This window comes from Rhinoraja longicauda, chromosome 6, assembly GCF_053455715.1.
Source record: "Rhinoraja longicauda isolate Sanriku21f chromosome 6, sRhiLon1.1, whole genome shotgun sequence".
Lineage (NCBI taxonomy): Eukaryota > Metazoa > Chordata > Chondrichthyes > Rajiformes > Arhynchobatidae > Rhinoraja > Rhinoraja longicauda.
In genome coordinates this window covers 18,878,806-18,884,805 of record NC_135958.1, presented here as the reverse complement: position 1 = coordinate 18,884,805, position 6,000 = coordinate 18,878,806, and the positions used below count along the sequence as shown (strand labels likewise).

Genomic DNA, 6,000 nt, shown 5'->3' with positions numbered 1-6,000 from the left:
TGGCAACCCGAGGAGTGATTGTCAGGGATGGGGGAATGGAGCTCCCTCTTTAACTTTAGGTTTTTCTATAGATTGCTACTCTTCAGTCTCTTGCTCCCCAACCTCCCGCTCTTGGTATCTGATCTAACCCGCAGCTTTTTTTTTTAAAACGCAAGGATGTCAGATGTCAAGGGTAGTGGGATGGGTGGAGTGACGACCGCGCATGCGTGAATAGTTGAACTACAATCCCCAGTGTGCCACGCGTCTGCGCATGCTCTGTGACGCCGGTCGGCAGGCAAGGTTGGAGCAGGGGGAGTGAGAGGATCCCGGGGTGCACGTGACCCGGGCTGGGGCGGACAGGCGCTGGCAGTATGAAGGTTGTGCTGTGGACGACTGACTGACTGACTGAACAGCAGCTGCAGCAGCAGCGGCATCGGCAGCAGCAGCAGCAGCAGCATCGGCAGCAGCATCGGCAGCAGCAGCAGCGGCGATGCTCGGCAACAGCTGTTGCTTTGAGCAACCGGCGAAGTAAGTGCACACCAGAGCAGCAAAATTGCAATTGTAATGAACAACTTTCATTTGCAAATGACACCTTTTATTCATGTGATAATATCAGTTTCTCTGGAATAGCACATTGACTTGGTTTGCAATCTCATGAAGTCAAATGAGCTCTTACGTACAGAGACCGGGTTGCTTGCCTTCAGACTGTCCACGATTCCGCGACAGTGCATTGGTTGTGTCCAGTATATTTTTGGGGATTATTAATTGTTGCTGCCATTGTCATTATTGCGACAAACTGTGATTTTGATGCACCTGGAGTATGTTGCATCAAAGCATCATGTACGCTTTAAGTCATCTGTGTTAGATGCGACCTTGGCACTCCAGCCGTCCACTGACATTATTTACTCCTAAAGGTATATATTTTGCTTAACTTTAGTAAAACAAAATTCTGTTGCTTCACTGAAATAGAATTTAATATATTGAAAATGTGTTTGGTATATAATTGATAAGCAATCAGCGATTATCCGGGATTGATGAATTTATGTGATGGTATTTGACAGTTGGATGTCCTAGCATCATCTTAATGAGGTCCAAGGTCAATCAACTTGGATCTTTTGGTTTGATAATTTCTCGCCATGCGCTGATTTATAACGCGATGATGGGGTTTGGCTGAGTTTGTCACATAGTCGCCGTAGGGGTGTCGTGTGTTGGTTTCTGACACCGGTGAATGATTTGTGGCGTTGCTCACAGTTGATACAAAGCTGTTATACCAGTTAACCCACATTGTGGAGGCAATAGAGAAATATGAAAACGGATAAATCATTTGTGGCTGTTCTGTGCCAAGTCGCTGAACTTCGTATTGAAGTGTGGTGTTACTCAGCATGTATGATTAATGGCAAGAACATTTTAACTCAAACCATATCGGGAAATGCTTGAAAACTCAGCAGGCCAGGCTGCTTCGATGTAGAGAGAACTAGTTAATATTTCAGGTCGAAGATTTTTCATCAGACCTAAGAGAGAAAACAATTGCATGAACGAACTTTTTTTCTCTCTCTCAGTTCTGACAAAGTTATGTTCTTATTTCAGGGTTCTAGTACCTGCTGGCTTTCTTTTGATTAATGTTTTAACTCAACATAGCTAGAGCTGGACCAATCTGCAACACCAAGTGCAGTGCTGAAGCTGGAAAGGGAGCTCATTCTAGGCTTTTGGGGGGGGAACATGAATGTTGGTGCCAAGACCCTTATTTAGCACTTTTTCCCCTTGATAAGATGGCAACAGGGTATTAAAATCACTGCAGAATCACCGCTGGTAAAAGTTCAATTGTATTGGTCAGAGAGCTCCAGGAATTTGACCTGCAGTGTGGAAGAATATCAATACATTGCAACAATGGGACATTGTGCAAATGAACCTGGGTGCTAGTCTTTCCAAGCAGCTTTTGCCCCTGCTGGTGGAGGTCAAAATTTGGGAGATCCATTTTGTCGATGGTACACGCTATAGCCACCACTCACAAGGAATGAATGGTTGGGTAGTACATAGGATACCAGTCAAATGGGTTGCTTTGTCCTGGATGGTGTTGAGTTTCTTGACAGTTGTTGGAAATTCTTCCAGGCAAGTGAGGAGTCTTCAATCATAACCACACAGTTTAGAAACAGATGCTATGGCCCACCACATTTATGTTAACCATCAAGTACCACCTAATCACACAAACGCAGTTTACCAGCACTTGTTCTGGAGTCTACTATGCCTTGGCGATACAAGTGATTCAACCAGAAGCTTCTTCAGTGGAGGTTCCACAAGGTGCTCGGGCAATGGTTTATAGATTGTGCCTTGGAAATTAATCGATTGGCAGATGGTACCTAACTTTTGATTTGTACTTAAAGCCGTAGTATTTATGTATCCAGGTTGAAATGCGAGTAGCGATGAGGGTGCAAAGTGGCTTCAGGAGGGTATAGAGAAGCTGAGTGAATGGATGGAATACATTGAGTGACAAATATAAGATTATCTACTTTGAAACACTGTGTGTGCTTCTAAATGAGAGATTGGGAAAAAATGCTGACACTCAAAGGGATCTGGAGAAATCACTGAAAGCGAACATGCAGGAAGGTAAATGACATATTGACCTGGTCCCTAAACACTGCATCTCTAGTCAAGAGAGCCCAGCAGCGGTTGCACAACTACAGTGCATTCTGGTGCCATCACTGCCCTCGCGCATCAATGAGCCTTGGGCGCCCAACACCCCGTCGCCGGTTTGTGGTTTGTCCCTCCTCGGACCACTGTCGGTAGGTACTCACCACTGCTGACCGGGAGCACCCCACAAGCCTTGCCGTATCAGAGATGCTCTGACCCAGTCAGAGCATCTCTCACTGGGTCAGAGCATCTTGTCAATTTGGCCCTTGTCAAAGTCGCGTAGGTCTTTACTCCTGCCCATTTCTCCTGCATCCAACACGTCAACTTCAAGAAATGACTGTTCACTTGCTGCCTAATATATCCCACCCCTTGACAGGTGTCATTGTAACAAGATAAGCAATGTTATTCACTTCACCTGTCAGTGGTTCATAATGTTTTGGCTGATCGGTGAATGTTACTTGCCTTGTATCAACCCAAGTTTGACTGTCATTCAGATCGTTGACCATGTGGACTTGAGATGTTTCATAAACTGGGAATCTGCACAGTGGTGTTCCTGGTAGAGTTGCCACCTCACAGCACCAGAGACCTGGGTTCGACCTTGACCTCGGGTGCTGTTTGCATGGATTGGCATGTTCTCCCTGTGACTAAATGGGTTTCCTCTCACATTCCAAAGACATCTGGGTATGTAGGTTAATCAGCCTCTGTAAATTGCCCTACGTGTGTGGGGAGAAGATGTGAAAGTGGGAAAACAAAACTAGTGTGAATGGGTGATCAATGTCGGCATGGACGAGGTAAGCCGAAGGGTCTTTTCATCTTGTATTTAAAAAAATATACCACAGTGGTATTATTCACAAATCTCCCCATTTTTGATATTTATATGGAATTTCATTACTCAAACTAACATTGTTCCTGAGGAATTCTGCATTGATAATTTGAGTAGGCTGAGATGATTGACTTCCAGAAACCACAACCATCTTCCTGTGGTTGGGTTAATGCTATTTTACACTCAACAATTAAGCATTTTTGCCTGACCTGAGGAATGTATTGCTTTTGTTCATGTTTGGGAACAGATTGCAAATGGAGGCTGAATTGACTGAGCTGGTCTGAATGCAAACTGAGTGTCAGTACCAAAGCTGCTGGCGAATGTGCTTTTGGTTGAACTTCCAATAACGTTTTCCATTTCTTTGGTGATTGAGGCTAGGCGGACTGGTTTACATTTATTCTGCATTTTGTGAGCAAGTCACATCAGAGCAACTTTCCAGATTGTCAATTAGCTGCCAGTGTTTATAAATGGAACAACTTGTCAAGTCAAGTCAAGTCAAATTTATTTGTCACATACACATACACGATGTGCAGTGAAATGAAAGTGGCAATGCCTGCGGGTTATGCACAAAAAGAATTACAGTTACAGCATATAAATAAAGTTAATAAGTTACTATTATTGTCGACAAAAATTTAGTCTCTGGGGTTATAAAAGTTGACAGTCCTGATGGCCTGTGGGAAGAAGCTCCGTCTCATCCTCTCCGTTTTCACAGCGTGACAGCGGAGGCGTTTGCCTGATCGTAGCATCTGGAACAGCCCGTTACTGGGGTGGCAGGGGTCCCTCATGATCTTGCTTGCTCTGGATCTGCACCTCCTGATGTATAGGTCCTGCGGGGGGACGAGTGTAGTTCCCATGGTACGTTCTGCCGAACGCACTACTCTCTGCAGGGCTATCCTGTCCTGGGCAGAGCTGTTCCCAAACCAGACTGTAATGTTGCCGGACAGGATGCTCTCTACAGCCCCAGAGTAGAAGCAATGAAGGATCCTCTGAGACACTCTGAATTTCCTCAGTTGTCTAAGGTGGTAAAGGCGCTGCTTAGCCTTACCCACCAGTGCGGCAATGTGTGTTGCCCACGTCAGATCCTCTGCGATGCGGACTCCCAAGTATTTGAAACTGCTCACCCTATCCACAATAGACCCATTTATCTCCAGTGGCTAAAGCACAACTGGTTCTGGAGCATGGGTCTCCAGCTGTAGAGCCTTTGCTGCATCCACTAAGCTCGGCTGTTTCCTGGTATTACATGGATTGAATTGGATTCTGATTGGAAGCCTGAGGGAGAAGCTGAGATAAATCATCTCTTGGAAGAGAGTCATTTGGATTTTGGTACTGGCCTTACTCAAGTTTGAGAGAAAGTTGAGACAGGAGAGGCTGCAGATGCTGGAATTTGTCAGACCCCCTCCCCCCCCCCCTGCACTTTTATTCATTCAAGGTTTTGTGTTTAGCAGGCTGAGCCATCATTTAATCTCTAATTGTCCCCAAGAAGGTGGCAGTGAACTGCCTCTTGAACCACTGTTGTCCTTGAGGTGTGGTTTTACCCATACTGTTAGGGAGGGAATTCCAGGATTTTGACCCGGCAATGGTGATGTATCTCCAAGGCAGGATGATGTGTGGCTCGGAGGGCAACTTCCAGGTGGTGATATTCCCCATGCTTCTGCTTCCCTTGTCCTTCTAGCTGGACGAGGTTATGAGCTTGGAAAGTGTTGGCGTAGTAGATGGTGCATTGCTGCAGTGTATCCTGTAGATGGTGCAAGCTGTGCGTGTGATGGATGAGCATGTGAATAGTTGTGGATGAGGCATCTATCCGGTTCGGTGGGCTGCAGTGTCCTATACAGTGATCAGTTTCTTGAGTGTCATTGGAGCTGCACTTTTCCAAGCAAATGGAGAATGTTCCATCACACTCCTGAAGAACTTTGTAGGTGGTGGACAGGCTTTGTTGAGGTGCTAGTGTGTTCACTCTCCCCACCCAATCTCCGTGCTATCCCACCTCATCTGAGGTCAAAGAGTCACACAGCACAGAAATGGGCCCTTCGGCCCACCATGTCTATGCTGGCCTTTTCTATCTACACTGATTCCATTTGCCTACAGTAGGACCATATTTTTCTACACCTTATTAATTTAAGTATCGATCTAAATGCTTCTTAAATGTAGTGATTGTATCTGATTACAACACCTCCTCTGGCAGCACGTTCCAGATGTTAACCACTCAATTTGTTTTTTTTCTAATTCTTTCAGATCCCCTGCTCTTTCTTGGTTCCCCTACCGTGGATTTTGGCTATCTGCCCTATCCATGCTTTTCGTAATCTTACATATTTATATCAGGGCACCTCACAGCTTCCTTCACCCTTGGGAAAACAAGCCTAGCCTATCCAATCTCTCCCTGTGACCACAATCCTCCAAAGCAGGCGACATACCGATGATCTACTCTGCACTCTCTCCAGCACGACCACATCCTTCCGATAGTGTGATGACCACAACTGCGCACACTACTCCAAGTGCTCAAACCAATGTCATTTTTATATTCCATGCCTCACCCTATAAAGCCAAGCATTCCTTGTGCCATCTTCATAACC

At 45.5% G+C, this 6,000-nt stretch overlaps 1 protein-coding gene across 4 annotated transcripts in view; it reads left to right on the top strand.

The window, feature by feature from the left end:
• The first annotated feature begins 303 nt into the window (after positions 1-303).
• Positions 304-6,000, top strand: part of il34 (interleukin 34) — a 60,526-nt gene continuing 54,829 nt past the window's right edge. For 3 of the 4 annotated variants that reach the window (XM_078401714.1, XM_078401711.1, XM_078401713.1), the window contains exon 1: positions 304-507. The gene's annotated coding sequence lies outside the window, so the exon portion shown is untranslated. Of the gene's footprint in view, positions 508-807; positions 894-6,000 lie in introns of those variants that run through there. The other variant, XM_078401712.1, reaches the window with a different exon arrangement.